Here is a 23,401-nt window from a genome sequence, read left to right as displayed (position 1 = left end):
CCTCTCTTGTTCCCTACTAAAACACTTCTTGGCCAAAAAGTCCTTACTACACCGGAGATTACCCCTTAACCCACAAACTAAAAGAGATTAAACTAAAAAACAGACTTTCACATTTCCTAATTTTTGTAGTTTAAAAAAAAACGGATTTTTTTGTAAATTTTTAGCTCGTGCTTCACTAAGCCCGCCCCGATTTGCCACTCAAATTCCATCCCTGCCCACCACATTGTCCGTTGTGATCGTGCTTCTATTCCGCAGCACATTTCAGCTTCGTCGTCCTCGGCAAGCAACATTTCGAATTTCGCACTCACTACATTTCTCACAATTCAGCGAAATTTCTCACGCCTTACTACATTTCTTATTTCTTACGTTTCGGCGACGGCTTGGCTCGGGCTTCGGCTCCAGCTTCTTCGGAGGAGGCACGGGGCTTTAGAGACCTGTCACAGCATTCACAGCATTTGGGGGCCTCGTGGATCAATTTGGTAAACCGTCCATCGATGATTGCACCATCTAGCCATCGGCGTACTTTTTACCACCTGCGTATTAATTCATCGATTGCCGATAACCTGACCCCTGCCCAGCCGACGTCAGTGATTTGCCCACCACCGTATTGCTGATCGCTCGCCGTACAGGCCCCAACTGGAATATCTCAGCCACCTCCTGCACCGAAAACCAAACCATACCACACCTTTTGCCTAGCAGCGGTGGCAACTGGTATTTTCGCTGGAGTGTGGGATCTATCACAGAAGAGGAACCGGGTCAGTTCTGTTCCCAAACAGACCGAAGCCAGAATTAAGCCTGCGGCCAACTCGGGAAGATAATCATCTGAGACAGCGAGTTGTCTCAATCCGCAGGGCTTCCGACTTCACTGTCACGCTTCCAAAATCACGAAAGTCACGCTTGGTCAACTTCACTGTGGCACCAAGAATGATCTGAAGCAGTGACGTCTCGACCTAGGGTAATTGCATAAAGACAGAAGCTGTATATACCGGCCTGAGGTCCCCGAGGACTGCGAATCATATAGACAGGGTCTCCATCACATCTCGGTCGCAGACTTGGAACAAAGAACAAGAAATACGGAAAGAACAAGAGATTCGGATCTGTGGCAGTAATCGGACCTCACCGGAACAGTACATACCATCACAGTTAGCCAAGAACATCAAACAGTGAGTTGTAATTAGTGTGCTGTTTTCCATTAGACATTAGGCAGTGAGCTGTAATTGCTGTAGTCACAGTAGGATTTGATAAGCAGTTGAAGTGCTGAATATTGATTTTGAAATTAGAATTACACTGTGGATTATTGGTTGGAGGAATCTACTGTTACTTGGGTGTCCAGCCCTAACTTATTAAAGTTTTGTCGAAGGATTGTATCACTGTTGAAGATCTTTTATATTGATGCATTACAAATGTATGTGCTCTGTTGGATATTTATTGAAACCCTAGACAATCATAGAACCCCAAGGGCTAAAATCCCCTTGGGATATTACAATTATGAGGCGCTCCCGTAGTCCCTGGCTTGTCTAAAGAATATATAAATAAAAGCTACGTGTTTGATGAACCGAACACTTGAACAAATGTAAAAAATTAGGTGATTAAATGATGTCGAGGAATGGCAACACAATGCTCCAAGCTCCTTCTCAAAGGCATACAAGAAAATGAATAAAATGGGTCCTAGCTGTTGAAAGTTGGACAAGGAAAATGATAGAAGACAAACACTTCTATAACTTGAGGGTCATGTCATGAAGGATGCCCCTTTCATTCCCCACCATAAGTCATCACTTAGCATGCCTTAGTTTAGTTCCTTAGGAAACATTATTTATCCTAAGAATTTATGTCATGGATAGGGGTTTATGATTTCTTTCGTAAGTAAACTTAGGCAAATTAGTAAATTAACTTTTATTTGTGTATGTTGGGAGATTCTTATGTCATGGATAGGGGTTTATGATTTCTTTCCTAAGTAAACGTAGGCAAATTAGTAAATTAACTTTTATTTGTGTATGCTAGAAGGAACTGTTAAGGTTTACACCACCTAACTAGTCACAAAGGCATTATGATCACAACTCTAATTGAAGGTTATGATGTTCATTTAAAGAAGATTGTCACATCAGCCATCCACTTGAGTCTTGGGCACATTATTGAATTTTGTAGCTATGGTCGGTCTTCATAATTAAGATATTAGCCTTCAAATACATGTAATAATCAATATAGGACATGCTTTTCATGTCGGTTTCAACCGCGGAATTTTTGGCTCCAAAGAAGTCAAGTTGGCCGGCCCCTTGTCACACCTGTTTAGCCTCCCAAGATCACTATGTAAAGGCATTCAAGTCTCTCCTCTTGGCACCATTTGGATCACAAACAAGACAAGATATCTTTTGCTCATCTAGACGAAGAAGACAAGGAAAAGAAGGATGAAGTTGATCTAGCAATCCAGTATCCTCTCTCTCTATCCGTTCTACCTCGTATGTGTGGATTTGTTCTTCTTCTATGGCCTCGCACGTGTGACAGAAAGGCTAAATTTTTGAGCATATCAGAGTAGTAGTACTGAGATTTCAGGGTACAAAAGTAGGTCGAATTTCGACTCTAACAAGTCATACTGTTAATTTGGTAGCTTAGGGACAAATTCCCTTCTTTGGACAACCTTCCTCATCAAGAAAGACCCCTGCTAGCTCTTGGAAGAATTTAATTTGGTCAAGGAAAATGTAATTTTTAAAGTGAAACCCACATGTGCATAGAAGTACAAGTCAACTTGGGCAAGCTAATTATACCTTTTAAGACTCATATAAGTAGACCTCATGTCACATCACTTTGGAGCATCATCATATCTTCTCTCTCTTCTCTTGATTGGTTTGTACAGGTCTGCAATTGGAGGTCTGAGCTCACACGTGTTGAGGGAAGGGAAGGTGATTTGAATTGCTTCAACATAAGACCTTTACTTTTGACCTTAAAAATTAGGACTTTGATCTCTTTACTTTTCTTAGAGATTTGGATTATAATTTTTTGTAGCTTAGACTTAGATAACTTGTCAAGGCTGCTTTGTTCACTTTAGATAATTTTGTCCTCTTCAAACTCTGAGGTGTCATGGTTTGGTTTGGTCCTTGTTAGGGTATGAATTCTTAACATCTAGTAATTTCTTGTACTAGGTTTATTCTCTGTTACCCACCACTAGTGGGCGACCCCTATAGGAGAAGTTTTATCCTAGATTTATATTTAGCCAACAACCCCTTGAAGCGACCAGACAGTTCAATGTGCCACCATTCTCTGCCACCTGAGCCGGCCATTATGTGTTCTCGCCCATCTATTATGATTGTTTGTTTGAAGGTGGGCCTTCGAACCTCAAAGGCATGTCTTTTCATTATGTAATTGGGTATTTTTTCTTGCTTATCATGGACACTTGCGGACATGGATTAGCGGGGGGATTCAGCGGAAAGAATGGGCTTGGTTTGTATTCTTGTTCCCTTGTCCTACTTGGTGGTTAATCTGCTGTCCTAGTCTCGTGGGATCTCCTTTATTGGCTACTAGCTTTAGGGGTGGCCCTACATGGGAAACCTCGATTTTGGTTGTGTGCTCCCGCTTCTCGACACCATATACATCACTCCCCTTGGCTCATTATAACTCCTTTTCACACTTTTCCCATCCAGGTCCACATTTGTCCTTTGCGTCCATAAGGAGTTAGCCTCCCCCTCCCCTTGTCCACACTTTGGGTCGGGCCTGGAATGATGCCCCGAAGGTTGATGTAGCTAAAAAGAAAGTTAAAAGCATAATTTTGCTACTTACAACAGGAAATGTACCATAAAATGCAAAAGATGGCCGGGACATAAAAATTTGGCATGTGGGCAAAAGGCAAGCATGAACTTTACCCCTTATCATTATGGCCATCACCCTGGTTCCTAGGACCCCTATGTGTGCCCCCTGCATAATTAAGGAAGCCATGATTGTCCCAACCCCTGGTGGTTGATGAATTGCCCAACCTTAAGGGGGTATCCACTGCTTTATCATACGCATCATGTTCTCATTCCTTGGAGCCCCAACTAGTTAAAAGAAAGAAGAATCAATAAAAGGAAAAAGGCACATGAAGAAGGGTGGAAAAACAGAGGGTGAGTAACTCATGTACCACAATTTCTCTCTCCTACATCTATATACCCATGTGCGGGCCTCCCTCATTATAGCTACCCTTGTACCATGGCATGTGGCTTGGAGCCTTCCCTGTTACCCCACTCGGTTCCACCATCATTTCACATGACACTTGCCATTTGACGGATGTACCACAAACATGTTACCCCCTTAGAGGTTGAAACCACCTAGTGGGGTCCTTTATTATCCTCCCTCTTGCGCTTGGAGACTCATGTACATTCCAAAATCCACTTAGAAGGGCATGCCACTATGACGTGTCCACTTGGGCCCCTCATTTGCAAACTTATTTACTCAATTGCTCTAATGAATTGTTGTACTAGAAGGTGAGGAAACACATTGGATCTTATACAAGATTGCAAGTGGGTCTTCATCTTGGGCTTGGCCTTCCTATATGGGATCCAAGCCCTCTAAGGGGTCATGATGGCACTTATAGGGTGAGTGTTGAGAGCCATGGGCCTTCATCGCATCAGAGCATTGATTGCCACGCCATGGGATTCTTCAGCACTGCCTATTCCTTGTTCGTGCCCTAGTCATGCATAGATGATGATGCACTTGGACCACATTGCCCAACTGAGCACATACTTGCACCATAAACTTGGCAGTTGGTCCAGGGGCCAGATGGGGTTTTCTCTCACTCGGGGAGACATGGGAGGGCTTGTATCATCATTCTCACCCTTATTGACGGAGCATGAACATGTTTGATCTAGTTGGAGACCCATGAGACCATTCATAGTGCCCCACAGCCACTTGGGAGCACCATAGATGTTTTGATGTTTGGATTTTCGCTATTTTTATCTTGGAGCTTCTAACTGCAACTATGATGGATGGATATATTCAATTTGTCTTGTAAGTGATGTTTCAATGCTATTTCATTACTTTATCGCATGATTAATGTATGGAATATCTTGTCACAATCTTAATGTCCCCTAATTGAAATGTGAATTCATGAATTCATTGGGATTTTGAAGTATTGCATGCATTACATGTTAGGAAAATGCGAATGAATGTTCCTAGAGGTTAGTTTGCTTGTTGCTACCTCAAAACTTCATCATTTTTTGCTAGACGAAGTATAAACTCCTACGTTGCTGGGTAGCTGCTTCATTAGGGTTTGCAAGAAGTTGCATAAGACTCCTTGATCGAACGAAGGTCCTTCATCAAACTCAATCTTGACTCCATTTCTCCCAATTGTCAAGTCATTGGGTCCTAATCCTAGTTGATCATCCCTAAACCTATTCCTTTCACTTTTTCGGATTTCCATTTTCTGCCCTAACCTTAGAAGGTCTCCTAGGGCCTAGTGCAAAATGCATTAGGGTGATCTTCTTAAAGAGCAAGTTGGCATACTACTACGCCGAGCTTTCCTCTAAGTGCCCTCAAAGTTTGAAACAAATCCCGTGGCTAGATTTGGAGAAACCTTAAGCCCTAGCTCCAACATCAATTATGCTCCTAGGCTTCTTTGGTTAGCAACTTTCCATAGGTTATTCACTCTTGAAAACTTGTTGGAAGTTAACCATTCATTGACCTACCTTATCCTTGCTTGACCTAGGGTATCTTATTCCTCTTTAATTTTGCAAACCCTAGGCCTTGCTTGGATCCCCTAGGTCTCTCTTGTGGTCCCAAATCTTTGTATGATCACTATCTCACAAACCCTAAGAGAGGTCCTTTATACCCTTAGGAATCTCTGACCTAGGTATATCCATTGCATTGAATATCCCATTCTCCTAGGTCTAGGCATCCTTATAAGGCTTTCTTGGAGAGCCGTTATCTTGCCTTTAAAGCAATCAAACCATTATCTGAGCCTCTCCTTTGAATGGGCTTTAGAAATCACCTTGTACCTTGTTACTGATCCTATTATTCTAGTGGTTTCCTGCATACCGGGACTCCTCCCTTTGTTGAAAGTTTTCAAAGAGCAGGGGACACCGACTGAGGTGACAGTGAGTCTTTGTCCCATTGTTGTTATTTGGTCTAGTAATTGTCCTTTAAGTACCCCTCCTAGTACCCTTGCGAGATTGTGTGACAACATGCTCCATGACTTTAGATTGATGAACAGGGTATGCATTCAATAATCCAAGGCAAAATGGTAAAAACAAATTGTAGACTGACTTTTCCATTGGTTGAGGCAACACTTGGTTAATTTTTGTGATTTCCCGAGGCTTATGTAATAGACTCTAGACTATTCGGCCTTTAGACTGAGGTCTCTTTTTGAGGTTAGATTTGGCATCCTGAGGCATTCAGTCATATGGACTTAGGTTAAAAACTTAGGGCTTTGGCCCTCTTCTTATATCGAAACTTTGTCTAGACATATAGAAGATTAGAACTTTCGTCACAAAAATACTTCTCTCGCTGATCTATAATTCAAGGCTGCTTTAGAACTTAGCTTCGATACCATGTTTAGTTTTTATAGAGTCATCTATACTGATAATTGCTTTAAAATGATTCAGATTTTTTTCACATTCTTATCCATTATTCCATCATCAAGCAAGTACAGAAAAGACATCAACATCATAATAATTATGACAGTAGGATGACAAAGAGACAACCACACAAAGAACACAAGAGTTTACCCCGCGAAAGCCCACATGGGGGAAAAACCCAACAACCTTTTCCTTAGAGAAATCATCAAGTGCAACAGAGATACATCAGTGAAATACAAGGTCAAATGGACAAACCATAGAGCAAGGTCAAAGTTTGTCCAACTCCATCCTAGTCAAGTCAACTGGCTGCCCAAGAACTTCAGTTTGGTATGCTCTGCTAGGGAATAACCTAGTTCTCTTATTGTGCCTAGAGAAGCTCGGTTTTGCTACCTTTTGATCCACAGAATTCGGTCCTTCCATTATCCTTAGACTTGTCCGATACTTTGGTTGAGATCTTGTCTTGTCTTTGCCTCAGACCTTCGCTTGCCTAAGATAGACTTATTCACTGCCTTAAATAACCTTCTTTCTAGCCTCAGATTAGGCTCTTTGCTTTGCATCAAACTAGACTCTTCACTTGCCTCAGACAGATCCAAATTGCTTGCTTGGAAGGGAGGTCGAATGCCTCATATTTATAGTCTTTCGTTGGGTTGAATGGGTGCCTCTTATGTTGGGGCCGACTTGACTAGGAGGAGGCTGACTTGGCTTATTTTGGAGCCAAAAGTTTATTTTCAAAAATTCAAATATTCTTCTTTTCACAAAGGACATGAAGGACATGCCTTTAATATTTTTCTTTTGACCATAGCATGAAGAACATGCTTTATAAAATACATTAATGACCAAAAATGATAATTATGAAGACCAATAATAGCTACAAAAATTCAACAGACAGAAAGTCCACATCTGGATGTTGTTTAAGCTTGGGATCAACCATGATCTCATGGTTCAACAGGAAGCAGCAGTCAGTGGCACTTAGTTCAACAGATGCAGAGTACATGGTAGTGAGTATGGTGAGTTGTGAGGTAGTGTGGCTTAGCAAGATGTTTGTAGGATTATTTGATCTGCAAATGGGGCCAACAACAATAAACTGAGAAAATCAAAGTTGCATAAAGCTCTTTCAGAATCATGTGTTTCATGATCGATCCAAGCATATCGAGACCATATATTACTATATCAAAGACAGGGTTCAGAGGGGTGCTGTGAGATCGGAGTACATTTCTACAGAGGAGCAGGTGGTAGATGTTCTCACAAAACCTCTTGTGAAGGGATTTTTTTTGAAATACCGAAATAAGTTGGGTGTGGTGGAGAATCCCTTCCTTGTTAGGAGGGTGTGTTGATGTGAGTAGCATCGAAAGGTCATCTACATTTGCTTAGTTTCTTAGCAAGTGGAAGACATTATTTGCCTCTTCTAGTGATTTATGTCTTCTTTCCTAAGTTTAACGTAGGAAACATACAATAAGGTAAAGTCAATTAATTATTGTAGGCTATTGAGTCATTTTCTAAGGATAAATATTTTAATTATTTAAGTGACTTAGAAATAATGTCAGCTGTTGATCTTCAAGATGTTTCTAGAAGGAATCTTTAAGATTTTTATAGAGGGAAGATTCAAGATGTTTCTAGAAGGAATGTTCAAGATGTTTTTAGAAGGAAGATTCAAGATGTTTCTAGAGAGGAGATTTGGGTTATAGATTTGGACTCAATGATGTTAAATTTGGACAACTAGGTCCAAACTCCATGTTCTGATGCTCAGATTAAGAGGCTAATATTTTTGTTGGATTCCTCTTTCTGAGAGGTTTAAAATCCATATAAAAATAGTCTTAATCCGATGAGCATAACTTATATTGTGAATTTATTATTCTTAATAAATTACATGTGCAAGGTCAGCCAGTTTTGTAATGTAGGCTCACATGCCCAACAGATGTGTCACACACCCTCATTGATGGATATATATACAGGAAAAGTTGGAGAGAATTTTATCACAACTCAACTCACATCTTCCTCTCTCATCTTAGAGAGTACGCTACCTGGAGGACGAATTTCAGCCACACGTGGGAAGGACGAAGAGGACAGACCGTACGGATTTTCTACTGCTAGGGTTTCTGCTGCTAGGGTTTCGCAGAAAGTTTGACCAGCGTTGACTTTGGTCAACGCTTGGTCCAATCAAGCTGAAAATTGGTGGAAAGTTCGATTTTTGAAGGCCGTACTATCTGGCACAAAAATCGAGGTCAAAGGGTTGACCGTTTTGCTGCTGCGTTGACTTTTAGCTAGCTGCCCCTGTGTTGACTTTTCAGGACAACGTTGACTTTTTGTAGAATTGACTTGGGTTGACTCATCTACTAGTTGGAGGGATCTTGTGACACATCTGGGCTGGCTGACCAAAGGAGACTTTGCTGGTTGAAGCATCCTGTTGACCGCCGAAACGAACACACACATTTTTCTTGTTTCTGATTTGTCTTCTGTAAGATCTGCTTATATGTTCTATCTGCATTTTGCTTAACTACTTGTATGATTGCTATGAGAAAAGTGAAATTGCTCTTAGCATAGAACATCTACAAAACTTTACATGGTATCAAAGCTGAGGTGAAGACAAACTCTATCTATAGCAATCATCATTGAAATAATCATGCCCTAATCGAAGTCAATGGATGCCTTTGTGTCGCTGTACATAGAGGATTATATACACTATCAATGATATACGTTGTAACGGAAAGATATACAGCGCAGCTGTAGAGGATATGTTTAGGCAGTAAAGGAAGCCGCAGTCATAAGGACATGAGGCTGCAGTCATGAAGAGTCAAGTCGTAGTGATGAAGAGGTATCTGCAGGCTTAAGGCTCTGGCCAAAGTGCGAAGAGGAGTATTTCTGTGTCTTTTGTTTATGATCTGATTGGCCAAGTAAGGAAGGAGGCTAGCTGAGCTTGTAAAGAGGAGTTCTGAGCATAAATGCAAGGGTTATTCTCTATGCACAGGCCGTTGAGTGATTTTGAGTTTTACAATGGGACAAAAGTCTGTTTTGAGAGGGCCGAGAGGCCCAGCAAGAAGCAGGAAGAAGGCCGCAGTACCCTTGACCATCAACGTAGGAATTAAAGAGGTTTGAAGGCTGTATATTGGGCTGTCGTAGAAGCCACAGAAAGCCCTAACCAGGGCCGAAATTTCAGGGTCCTGTGCATTGGTCAAAATGTAGTTGTGGACAGAAATATGACGTCTATCACAGGTATGTGCTTGTCTTTTATAATGATGAATTTGCCAGATACTATGGTCCAGATTAGACAGTTTGCAATTCTGGTATAATGGGCTGTAAGAAGATGCTTGGTAAAGCTCCAAGTATAGTCCCTTGAGAAGGACAACAAGGGCTGTTAGAAGGTAGATGATTTGGAGTCTTAAAAATGGATATATGGAAGAGCTTAAGGGTAGTCAAGTGGGCTTATTATCAGACCCCATCTTCTGTACGTATGACAGTGAAATATGACAATATGACAGAGTTTTTGACAGTGATCTTCTGCACTCATTGTAGTGTCACTTACTCTTATAACAGTTATGCATAGCAGTGATATTGTTCTCTTGACAAATGGAGATGATATATGGAAGAGATATTTGTTCCTATGACAATAATGTTTGGGCAGCGACTTTAGTGATATTTGGACAATGTTTCTTGATGTATGGAAGTGATTCTTGTATGACAATGATTTATATGGCTGTGATGTGACAATGATATATAGGACAGCATGATGATGATGCATAGGCAGCATTATATGATCATGAACATGAAGGGCTGCCTGATTTTGGAAATAATCATAAAGGTGTATGTAAGGGCTGAAGGAAAACATACAAGGGGACCTTTCCCCTCAAGTGTCACAAAGACATCTGAGATATTGCAACTGGTCCATTCTGATCTTTCTGGTATGTTGCCTGTAACATCCCTGGGGGGATGTTCTTACTATATGACATTTACTGATGACTTCTCTCGCAAAACCTGGATATACTTCTTGAAAAAGAAGGATAAGGCTTTCATGTGGTTCCGTACCTTCAAAGCCTTGGTGGAAAATATGACCGGAAAGAAGATCAAGATTTTGAGGACTGACAATGGCACTGAATATGAGTCAAATGAGTTCAAAGACTTCTGCAGAGAAGCTGGCATTAAGAGGGAGACTACCACTACACTCTCTCCACGTGTTTGGGTTTTGTGGACAGAGAGATCTAGAGGAGAATCCGCAGTTCTAAAGAGCCCTCATACGCTGTCCCAAGAGGCCCTTACACGCTAAGAATAGGAGCCCTAAATCTACAGTATATTGGGCCCTAAATCTCTGTTTTATTGGGTGCAGGTAAGGGCATTTCCAGTGAAGGAAGAGGGGACGTTTAGGTCACTCCTATGACTGTTTTGGAGTGAAAATTAACCAGCAGAAAGGCCTCAATAAAGGAGACAAAAATTCTGGGTTGATTTGAATATTATGTGCGGGCTGGAAACTCTGTTTCAGCAGGCCGTGGGTACAGGAAGCCACCTGTGGTAGGCCGCAGGCCCTTACCCCACTGAAAAGGCATTGCGTGGGACTGTTTTGGGGCTAGATTGAGCCCTAATCAACAGCGTGGATGCAGAGGACTTATACAAGGGTAGCACATAGTTTTTGAAGGCTGTTTGGTGACTTGGTTAAGGGCTGTTGCAGCATATGGATGCCCTAACCAGTCACAATTAGGAGCAGCAGCGAAAACAGATTGGAACAACAATTTATGCCTTGTGTTGGGTCAAGGAATTTGATCAGTTTTGGATCAGATGGTTGGGCAACCTGTGGGAGCAAATTTGGAGGCTTGATTGGGTGATCGTAAGCCTCAATTAGTGCAGATCTGACTGTGTTGTAGTGTTGCAACGTGATGATGCAAAGGCAGCATGGGTAGCATGCAGCGTGATGATGCATAGACAGCAAAGAAGATATGAATCTCCACTAGGAGTATATTACAATGAAAAGACCAGATCTGTCATTCTTGTTGATTTGGGGTAGCAATGTGATGCTGTATAATGAGAGCAACATTACAGTCATTGAGGTGCAGATCCATGATGATTGAGAATTGACTATGACGATATATTTGCACCTGTGGCTCGATATACCACCATCCGATCCATCATAACCCTTGCTGCTACGCAAGGATGGAGTCTTCATCAGATGGATGTCAAGACCGCTTTTCTGCATGGTGCAATAAAGGAAGAGGTGTATGTAGAACAACCTCTGGGATTTGAAGTTCAAGATCGAGACACTTATGTCTGCAGGTTGAAGAAAGCCCTCTATGGGTTAAAGCAAGCACCCAGAGCTTGGTATGAGAGGATGGATAGTTACTTGATGAAGCTGGGCTTCACTCGAAGCAATGCTGATCCAAACCTTTACTTTAAGGTTGTGGAAGGAAAGCCTCTCATTCTAGTGCTGTATGTGGACGACCTCTTCCTGACAGGTGGTGACCCTCTCATTCATCAATGTAAGAGGGAGCTTGCTGCTGAGTTCGAGATGAAAGACCTAGGACTGATGCACTATTTCCTAGGCCTAGAGGTCTGGCAGAGACCTGGAGAGATTTTCCTTTCTCAAGGAAAGTATATTGTGAAGCTTCTGGAAAGATTTGGGATGGTGGACTGTAAGTCCGTGTCGACACCAATGGAACTCAACTTTAAGAAGTTGAGTGGCAGCGCTGCAGGGCCTATCTTGGCCAATCCTACTGAGTATCGTCAACTCATAGGAGCTTTGATGTTCTTAGTGAACACCCGTCCGGACATATGTTTTGCAGTGAATACTTTGAGCCAACAGATGGTTGAGCCTCATCATTTTCACTGGGTTGGTGCCAAGAATCTTTTGAGATATCTTCAGGGCACGATAAACTATGGGCTGAGATACACTGTCGGGAGTGTGATACTCCGGGATATACTGATGCCGATTGGGCTGGCAGTGTGGTGGATCGTAAGAGCACATCTGGATGCTGTTTCAATCTTGGTTCTGCTTCGATCTCATGGATGAGCAGGAAGCAGAAGTTGGTGGCTTTGAGCACCGCGGAGGCCGAATACATTGCTGCTAGTATGGCCTGTTGTGAAGCAGTTTGGTTGAGGAAGCTCTTTAGTGAGCTGTTCCAACATGTGCTAGATACCACTGTAATACTCTGTGATAATCAGAGTGGGATTCGTATGACTGAGAATCCTGTGTTCCACGACCGATCCAAGCATATTGATATCAGGTACCACTTTATCCGGGATATGGTACAGCGAGGCGCCGTAAGGCTCGATCATATAGGAACTGATGAGCAGGTCGCGGATATTCTCACTAAGCCCCTGGGGAAGGTCAAGTTCCTAACCTTCCGTGAGAGTCTTGGTGTCGTGGAAAGACCCTATGATGTGGGTCCTGTTGGACGATGAGCTCTGGGAGCTCTGGGGGGCTTTGGGGATAGCTTCTCGAAGCTATAAGCACTCATAATGCTTCTGCCCCACCCTTGTGATTATTGAGCTGGTTCGCCACTCATTTAATCTGTGCCCCGTATGCATCCTACCCATTGAGTTCAGGGCTCATGGGAAGTACCTCTCATTTGGCCAATGAGGTGTGGAAAAGCTAGAGACTATTAGCAAAGACTGATGGACGCATCAGAGATTGCCGTACTCTCTATCTAGGATGGCATGGTCCAACCTCTTGATCTGGGATCAAGATTTGTGAGGTCTGGGACCTCTGGACTGATTATGTCAGTCGGGGAATGATGTCTTTGTGACTGACCCACCTCTGTTCTGAAATAAAGAAGCCAGCAAAGCAAGTTTCGGCGGGATGACTCACGATGTTGATTGCACTAATAAATGGAGTTCTCCCTAGTTGAGAGGGAGTGTTAAATTTGGACAACTAGGTCCAAACTCCATGTTCTGATGCTCAGATTAAGAGGCTAATATTTTTGTTGGATTCCTCTTTCTGAGAGGTTTAAAATCCATATAAAAATAGTCTTAATCCGATGAGCAGAACTTATATTTTGAATTTATTATTCTTAATAAATTACATGTGCAAGGTCAGCCAGTTTTGTAATGTAGGCTCACATGCCCAACAGATGTGTCACACACCCTCATTGATGGATATATATACAGGAAAAGTTGGAGAGAATTTTATCACAACTCAACTCACATCTTCCTCTCTCATCTTAGAGAGTACGCTACCTGGAGGACGAATTTCAGCCACACGTGGGAAGGACGAAGAGGACAGACCGTACGGATTTTCTACTGCTAGGGTTTCTGCTGCTAGGGTTTCGCAGAAAGTTTGACCAGCGTTGACTTTGGTCAACGCTTGGTCCAATCAAGCTGAAAATTGGTGGAAAGTTCGATTTTTGAAGGCCGTACTATCTGGCACAAAAATCGAGGTCAAAGGGTTGACCGTTTTGCTGCTGCGTTGACTTTTAGCTAGCTGCCCCTGTGTTGACTTTTCAGGACAGCGTTGACTTTTTGTAGAATTGACTTGGGTTGACTCATCTACTAGTTGGAGGGATCTTGTGACACATCTGGGCTGGCTGACCAAAGGAGACTTTGCTGGTTGAAGCATCCTGTTGACCGCCGAAACGAACACACACATTTTTCTTGTTTCTGATTTGTCTTCTGTAAGATCTGCTTATATGTTCTATCTGCATTTTGCTTAACTACTTGTATGATTGCTGTGAGAAAAGTGAAATTGCTCTTAGCATAGAACATCTACAAAACTTTACAAATGAAGATTATAAATGGAGGCTAGCGATGGAGGTGAAGACACAACGAAGAGCATAAGCATGTGAGCGAGTCATCACTAGAGAGAGCGATTCTCTCTGAAGTGCGAGTGGCTCAATGACCAACGTGCAGAGGAGAAATGCGAGTGGGTTTGAGCGAATCCATGAGGGCCGAGTTGGAGGAGATTGCAGAGCCGAGTTGTCGGAAGGAGACCAAGTTTGTCTGGAGGAGGCCGAGTTGCTGGAGTGTGTTGAACTATATTGTAGCTTCAGTCAACATTTTTCATTGAATACTCAAAGAAGAAATTGATTATTGGTCACCTCAAGTCGGTTCAAACAAGCCCCACAATTTAGCTCCTTGAAAGGTCATCAAGTCAACCCCATTAGGGCTAATTAGCCCTCTCATGAAGCCTATTAATAAGAGGTCGTTGGCGTCCACCATCAAGCTCAAGCAATTCGGTCTGAAATCACAACTTATTCGGCCTTACATTTCCGAAGATATCCACATGTGCGAAAGGAGTTTAAGGGTTCTTTTGACTGCTGTTTGGATCACCTTCAAGGGCTCGTTGCTACAGTGACGTGGGATCATCTCTACCTATGTTTTGTTACCTCTTTTGTGGTTGAAAATTACAGAGACGCTCGATCTCCTTTTGTGATATAATTCTGAAGTTGACCAAGGGCTTTTTGGTTATATCTTCTCAATAGTTCGTTGGTGATTACAATGGGAACTCTTGTGCAAATCATCTCGTTGCACAGAAGTGTAATCTCGCTTTTTATTTTGTGCAAACTTTGATTGGGTATCTCATTGTTGGTTATTTTTGATTTGTTGGAACATTCAAATATACTATTGATGGACAAAATCTTTCTCTCATAAGAAAATCATTTTTGGGCTTTCCCCTAGTGGGTTTTGCCCTTGCTGTGAGCCTAATCTTGGTGTCTCTTGTCTCTTGTTCATTGTTCATTGTGATCTCTATTTACTGTTCTTGTTGAAGAATTATTGGTTGAAGTTTTTCATGTATAGCTAATTGTTGACTAAAGTATAAAGAATAAACCATTTGCATCAATAGAAGTAGTTATCAATTGTGAAAAACTATTCTAGTTATTACAACACTAGAATTTCAACATGGTATCAGAGCTTTGGTGAAGGAAAAAGAGCAGAGAGATCATCTTGAAGATCACTTGAAAAACATCTTGAAGAGCATTTGAAAAGTTTTTGGGTTTTTTCCTACATCTTCATCATGAATTCTTCATTCATGAAGATCGAAAACAAGCTTGAAGGAGCCACTAACTATAGGGCTTAGAAGGCAAGGGTTGAGTAAAACAGTGCGAAAACACACATATGGATTTCAAGGAATGAATTGATTAATTACAATGAGCAGATGAAGCTTAATAAATAATACAAATGTATTTACAGAAGCAGCAAGTTTTTGAATGTAGTTATAGAAACAACAAGTTTCTAATAAGAAACTGCTAATCAGAATAAAATACATAAATGAGCATTAAACACTAAAATAGCATTATTCTAATACCCTCCCTTAATGCTCAATTTATTTACAACACCTATAGATCCCCTGAATTTTACAAACTTATCAGGACCAAGGGGCTTGGTGAAGATGTCTGCTGGCTGCTTTGTTGTGGGAACATATAGCAACTGAATGGATCCGTCTTCAACAGGCTGTCAGATGTAGTGACAATGGGTTTCCACATGCTTTGTTCGTTCATGGAAGACTGGATCCTTGGCAAGTTTGAGCACTCCCTGATTATCACAGAACAAGGGAGTAGGACCGGCTTGGGAAACATGCATATTCGCAAGCATATGTCGAAGCCAAACTGCCTCACAAGATGCCTTAACTGCTCCCTGATACTCTGCTTCTGTCGAGGAGAGAGCCACTGCCTGTTGCTTCTTACTAGTCCATGTGACAGCATCGGATCCTAGACTAAACACATACCCAACTGTAGATTTATGATCATCGACCGAACCTGCCTAGTCGGAATCTGTGTAACCATTGAGTGTAGAATTTGAACTCCAAGTGTACAGAGGTCCATAATCAGGAGTGCCACACACATAACGTAGCACTCGCTTTGCTGCTATCCAATGATCAGTGTTAGGAGCTGTCATGAAGTGTGAAATGTAGCTCACTGCAAAATTGATATCAGGTCTAGTGGCAGTAAGGTAGATGAGGCTGCCCACTAATTGCCTGAATAAAGATTCATCCACAGTTGGTGAGGATGACTGACCTGAAAGTTTGAGCCCTGCTTCCATAAGAGTCGTGGCAGGTTTGCAATCCTGCATTTTGAACCTGTCCACAAGAATTCTAGCATAGTTGGATTGAGAGAGAAAGATGTCGTTCTTAGTCTGCCAGACTTCAACCCCCAAACAGTAATGAAGAAGTCCTAAATCTGATCTCAAAAATGCTGCACAAATCCTGTTTGATCCCATGGATCAAATGCGTTGAACTACGAGTAATGATAAGGTCATCGACATAGACAACCACAAACAGAACATCATCACCAGTATGCTTGATATACAAGTTTGCATCAGATGGACTCCGCCGAAAGCCATGATCTGTTAGGTACTTATCAATTTTCATGTACCAAGCTCGAGGGGCTTGTTTCAGACCATAGAGTGCTTTGACTAATCTAGTCACTTTCTATTTGTGACCAACAACCTTGAATCGTAGAGGCTGCATCATGTAGACTTCTTCCTGTAAGTCACCATTCAGAAAAGCACTCTTCACATCCATTTGATGGACTTTCCCACTGAACTGAGCTGCTAAGGCAAGGATGAGCCGTATGGTACTCATCTTGGCTGTAGGAGCAAAGGTCTCCTCATAGTCTATGCCTTCCTTCTGTGAGAACCCTCTAGCAACAAGGTGAGCCTTATACTTGTTTAGGGTTCTGTCAGCTTTGCATTTCACTTTATATACCCATTTGCAGCTAATGGGCTTCTTCCCTGCAGGAAGATCAAAAAGAGTCCAAGTGTGATTCTTCTGAATACTCTGGAATTCAGCTTCCATAGCCTATTCCCACTCAAGTATACCCTTAGCCTCTGAATAGGTTTGAGGCTCAAAAACACTGTGTATGTTAGCCATAAGAGCAAAATTTACTGTAGGCTGCTGTTTGCTCTTATTTTTGGAAGTTCTACCTTCAAGGATCTCATTATCCCGGAGATCACCAATAGTTTTAGCCCACCATTTAGGCCGGAGAGTAGAAGAACCAATAGCTGGAGTAGGTGGAGGAGGCTCAGGAACAACCGGAGCAGCAAGGGGAGGATTATTTTTTGGAGGAAACTCAGGTAGTGCATTATCAAATACTGATGCTGCATCATCAGGTGGACCTAACGGAAGAAGAACACTATGAGGCTGATCCTCAGAATATTGCTCAGAAGGAGGGGACTGAAAGAACCCTCTATCTTCATCAAATACCACGTCCTGACTGAAGATAAGACGATCAATGTCGATATCTATCAGCCTATAGGCCTTGTGATGATCACTGTACCCTGTCATCATGAGTTTCTGGCTTTTGGAATCCAACTTAGAGCGCTTAGCAGCTGGAATCCAAACATATGCAACCGAGCCAAAAACTTTGAGGTGGCTGATCTTAGGCTTACGACCAGACCAAACCTCTTCTGGAGTCTTCCCCTTAACAGCCTGAGTAGGTGATCGATTAAGAAGATAGACAGCAGTAAACACTGCTTCAAACCAAAATTTGTTCGGAACACTCCTGTGTTGTAACATGGAACGAGCCATTTCAATAACCATACGGTTGCGACGCTCTACAACACTGTTCTGCTGAGGAGTGTAGGGTGTGGTTAACTGGCGTTTGATGCCATGGGTATCATAGAAGTTGGAGAAAGCAGAAGAACAAAATTCCCCCCCATTATCTGTCCTAAGAGTTATGATATTACAACCATACTCTTTTTCAACTAAGGACTTAAACTTCTGAAAGATACTAAATACATCAGATTCATGTTTTAAAAAATACACTCACATCTTTCTACTGAAATCATCTACAACAAGCAAAAAATATTTGCAACCAGTAGCTGAAGATGTATTCATAGGACCACAAATATTAGCATGAATTAACTGGAGCACCTTAGATGCGCGCGAAGATTCTCCATCCTTGAATGAAGACCTGTAAAGTTTTGTAGATGTTCTATGCTAAGAGCAATTTCACTTTTCTCACAGCAATCATACAAGTAGATAAGCAAAATGCAGATAGAACATATAAGCAGATCTTACAGAAGACAAATCAGAAACAAGAAAAATGTATGTGTTTGTTTCGGCGGTCAACAGGATGCTTCAACCAGCAAAGTCTCCTTTGGTCAGCCAGCCCAGCATGTGTCACAACAACCCTCCAACCAGTAGATGAGTCAACCCAAGTCAGTTCTACAAAAGTCAACGCTGTCCTGAAAAGTCAACGCAGGGGCAGCAAGCTAAAAGTCAACGCAGCAGCAAAACGGTCAACCCTTTGACCTCGATTTTTGTGCCAGGTAGTATGGCCTTCAAAAATCGAACCTCCCACAAGTTTTCAGCTTGTTTGGACCAAGCGTTGACCAAAGTCAACGCTGGTCAAACTTCTGCGAAACCCTAGCAGCAGAAACCCTAGCAGCAGAAGAATCCTCTTCGTCCTTCCCACGTGTGGCTGAAATTCGTCCTCCAGGTAGCTCGTACTTTTTAGGATGAGAGAGGAAGATGTGAGTTGTTTTTGTGATCAAATTCTCTCCAACTTTTCCTGTATATATATATCCATCAATGAGGGTGTGTGACACATCTGTTGGGCATGTGAGCCTACATTACAAAACTGGCTGACCTTTGCACATATAATTTATTAAGAATAATAAATTCAAAATATAAGTTCTGCTTATCGGATTAAGACTATTTTTATATGGATTTTACACCTCTCAGAAAGAGGAATCCAACAAAAATATTAGCCTCTTAATCTGAGCATCAGAACATGGAGTTTGGACCTAGTTGTCCAAATTTAACACTCCCTCTCAACTAGGGAGAACTCCATCTATTAGTGCAATTAACATCGTGAGTCATCCCGCCGAAACTTGCTTTGCTGGCTTCTTTATTTCAGAACAGAAGTGGGTCAGTCACAAAGACATCATTCCCCGACTGACATAATCAGTCCAGAGGTCCCAGACCTCACAAATCTTGATCCCAGATCAAGTGGTTGGACCATGCCATCCTAGATAGAGAGTACGGCAATCTCTGATGCGTCCATCAGTCTTTGCTAATAGTCTCTAGCTTTTCCACACCTCATTGGCCAAATGAGAGGTACTTCCCATGAGCCCTGAACTCAATGGGTAGGATGCATACGGGGCACAGATTAAATGAGTGGCGAACCAGCTCAATAATCACAAGGGTGGGGCAGAAGCATTATGAGTGCTTATAGCTCCGAGAAGCTATCCCCAAAGCCCCCCAGAGCTCCCAGAGCTCATTGTCCAACAGGACCCACATCATAGGGTCTTTCCACGACACCAAGACTCTCATGGAAGGTTAGGAACTTGACCTTCCCCAGGGGCTTAGTGAGAATATCCGCGACCTGCTCATCAGTTCCTATATGATCGAGCCTTACGGCGCCTCGCTGTACAATATCCCGGATAAAGTGGTACCTGATATCAATATGCTTGGATCGGTCGTGGAACACAGGATTCTCAGTCATACGAATCCCACTCTGATTATCACAGAGTATTACAGTGGTATCTAGCACATGTTGGAACAGCTCACTAAAGAGCTTCCTCAACCAAACTGCTTCACAACAGGCCATACTAGCAGCAATGTATTCGGCCTCCGCGGTGCTCAAAGCCACCGACTTCTGCTTCCTGCTCATCCATGAGATCGAAGCAGAACCAAGATTGAAACAACATCCAGATGTGCTCTTACGATCCACCACACTGCCAGCCCAATCGGCATCAGTATATCCCCGGAGTATCACACTCCCGGCAGTGTATCTCAGCCCATGGTTTATCGTGCCCCGAAGATATCTCAAAAGATTCTTGGCACCAACCCAGTGAAAATGATGAGGCTCAACCATTTGTTGACTCAAAGTATTCACTGCAAAACATATGTCCGGACGGGTGTTCACTAAGAACATCAAAGCTCCTATGAGTTGACGATACTCAGTAGGATTGGCCAAGATAGGCCCTGCAGCGCTGCCACTCAACTTCTTAAAGTTGAGTTCCATTGGTGTCGACACAGACTTACAGTCCACCATCCCAAATCTTTCCAGAAGCTTCACAATATACTTTCCTTGAGAAAGGAAAATCTCTCCAGGTCTCTGCCAGACCTCCAGGCCTAGGAAATAGTGCATCAGTCCTAGGTCTTTCATCTCGAACTCAGCAGCAAGCTCCCTCTTACATTGATGAATGAGAGGGTCATCACCTGTCAGGAAGAGGTCGTCCACATACAACACTAGAATGAGAGGCTTTCCTTCCTCAACCTTAAAGTAAAGGTTTGGATCAGCATTGCTTTGAGTGAAGCCCAGCTTCATCAAGTAACTATCCATCCTCTCATACCAAGCTCTGGGTGCTTGCTTTAACCCATAGAGGGCTTTCTTCAACCTGCAGACATAAGTGTCTCGATCTTGAACTTCAAATCCCAGAGGTTGTTCTACATACACCTCTTCCTTTATTGCACCATGCAGAAAAGCAGTCTTGACATCCATCTGATGAAGACTCCATCCTTGCGTAGCAGCAAGGGCTATGATGGATCGGATGGTGGTATATCGAGCCACAGGTGCAAATATATCGTCATAGTCAATTCCTTCCTTTTGAGAGAAGCCACGAGCAACAAATCTTGCCTTAAACTTTTCAGCACTCCCATCAGATCCATGTTTAACCTTGTAGAGCCATTTAGCGGTGACAACAGATTTGTCCTTCGGTCTCGGGACCACATCCCAGACATCATTCTTCATAATAGCCTCATATTCTTCATGCATAGCATCCTTCCAGACTTGATGCTTGATGGCTTCTTCAAAAGATCCAGGTTCAGATTGTATAATAGTACTCATGGCAGCTAGATACCCTTGGTATCTACATGGCTTCTTGCTTTCTCGGAATGTTCCCCTTGGAGCAGCATGACCCTCAGCATCTTCGAGGGTGTCCCTGAGCCATGATGGCCTCTTTCCTAGAGAAGGGGAAGGATCAATAGTGTCCATTGGCTCTTCAACATCAGGCATAGTCTCATCCTGGGGTTCTTCCAGATTTCCAGGTCTTTCTTCATGGTTTTCTTCAGATCTACTACTTTCTTCAGGGAAGCATCTTCGTCAAAAGTGACATCATGGCTTATCTCTACTTCCCTTTGACCAGGTACATAGACTCTATATGCCTTAGAAGTCTCACTGTAGCCCACAAACATTCCTTTCTTCCTAGTAGCGTCCAGCTTACTTCTCTTTTCTTTCGGCACATGAAAATAGACAGGACATCCAAAAATTCTAAAATGTGAGACATCAGGTTTCTTACCAGAGAAAACCTCTTCGGGAGTTTTGGAGTCCAAAGCGGAATGAGGGCATCGGTTTTGAATGTACACAACAGTATTTGCAGCTTCTCCCCACAGAAACTTTGGAAGACCCTGGTCACATAGCATGGCACGGGCAGCTTCCACAATAGTCCTATTCTTGCGTTCAGCAACACCATTCTGCTCAGGAGTATATGCAGTGGTAGTCTCCCTCTTAATGCCAGCTTCTCTGCAAAAGTCTTTGAACTCATTTGACTCATATTCAGTGCCATTGTCAGTCCTCAAAATCTTGATCTTCTTTCCGGTCATATTTTCCACCAAGGCTTTGAAGGTACGGAACCACATGAAAGCCTTATCCTTCTTCTTCAAGAAGTATATCCAGGTTTTGCGAGAGAAGTCATCAGTAAATGTCATATAGTAAGAACATCCCCCCGGGGATGTTACAGGCAACATACCGGAAAGATCAGAATGGACCAGTTGCAATATCTCAGATGTCTTTGTGACACTTGAGGGGAAAGGTCCCCTTGTATGTTTTCCTTCAGCACAGCCCTTACATACACCTTTATGATTATTTCCAAAATCAGGCATCCCTGTCACCACCTTCCTTGCTTCGGGAAGAGCCTTGTAATGAAGGTGTCCAAATCTTCGGTGCCATAGTTCGGTTTGACGGATAGTATCACAAGTCATAGCTCCCAACGGACTCCCTCCAACCTGGTAGAGTGTACCAACTCTAAAACCAATTGAGATAGCTTCCTTGAAGCTCTTCTTCCACATGAGTACCTTTCCATCAGAGAAAGTTACATTGAATCCTTTGTCTTCCATGGCAGATACAGACACAAGGTTCTTCTTCAATTTGGGTACATAGAGTACATCTTGTAGATGGAGGACTTGTCCTTGAGACAAGTGGAGGGTCACAGTCCCGGTCCCTTTCACAGGATAGGTGGCATTATCCCCAAGGGTAATTTCTAGATTAGTATCCCTTTCAACCATGTCAGAAAGTGCTTCCTTGAATCCGATGATGTGTCTTGAGGCACCACTATCGATTAGCCAGACATCCATAGTGTCGGGCGGAGATGCAGCTGAGAGAGCAGATATTAGAATATACTCATTTCTTTTATCAACAACATTAGACTCCTCATACCTGGTATTTCTGGTCCTTTTAGAAGGTGGATGGTTTCCTTCAAAGTGAGCCTTCCTCTTTCCTTTGGATTTGTCATTTCTTTGATTCCCATTCCTTCGGTTGTTGTTGTTGTCATCACTATCGGGAGAATTCTTCTGGAAGGGGCATTCTCTAGCATAGTGTCCAGTCCTATGGCAGGTGAAACATTTACCCTTCTTCTTTTGAGTCTTAGTCCTTCCTTTGTCCTTGGAACCACCAGAGTTCTTCTTTCGGGAATGAGCAACATAGGCAACATTTCTTTCATTATCAAATTCCTTCATCCTTGTTTCTTCTTGCATACATCTAGACAGAAGCTCATCAAAGTTAGGGATGGTATTATTGTTGAGAATGGTAGTTGTGAATACTTGCCATTCATATGGAAGTCCTCCAAGTGCGGTGAGAACCATCTCACGATCAGCTATTGTCTCCCCAATAGCTAGCAGATTGTTCCTGGTTTCGGTCAACTTCATAAAGAAAGTTTGAATAGACTCGTCTCGGCCCTTCTTCATATTCTTCAACTTGTTCTTGAGGAATAGCACTTGGTTCACA

General features: G+C 42.5%; 1 protein-coding gene across 1 annotated transcript in view; it reads left to right on the top strand.

Moving 5' to 3' along the window:
- The first annotated feature begins 196 nt into the window (after positions 1-196).
- Positions 197-23,401, top strand: part of LOC149233534 (geranylgeranyl transferase type-2 subunit beta 1-like) — a 224,767-nt gene continuing 201,562 nt past the window's right edge. The window contains exon 1 of the mRNA XM_089379788.1: positions 197-1,163. The gene's annotated coding sequence lies outside the window, so the exon portion shown is untranslated. The remainder of the gene's footprint in view (positions 1,164-23,401) is intronic.

Source organism: Pinus tabuliformis, chromosome J (genome assembly GCF_031772625.1).
Source record: "Pinus tabuliformis cultivar Carrire ecotype Pingquan chromosome J, CPIR1, whole genome shotgun sequence".
In the NCBI taxonomy this organism is placed as follows: Eukaryota; Viridiplantae; Streptophyta; class Pinopsida; order Pinales; family Pinaceae; genus Pinus; species Pinus tabuliformis.
The sequence above is the reverse complement of the archived record's forward strand: the minus strand, read 5'-3'. Positions and strand labels throughout refer to the sequence as shown.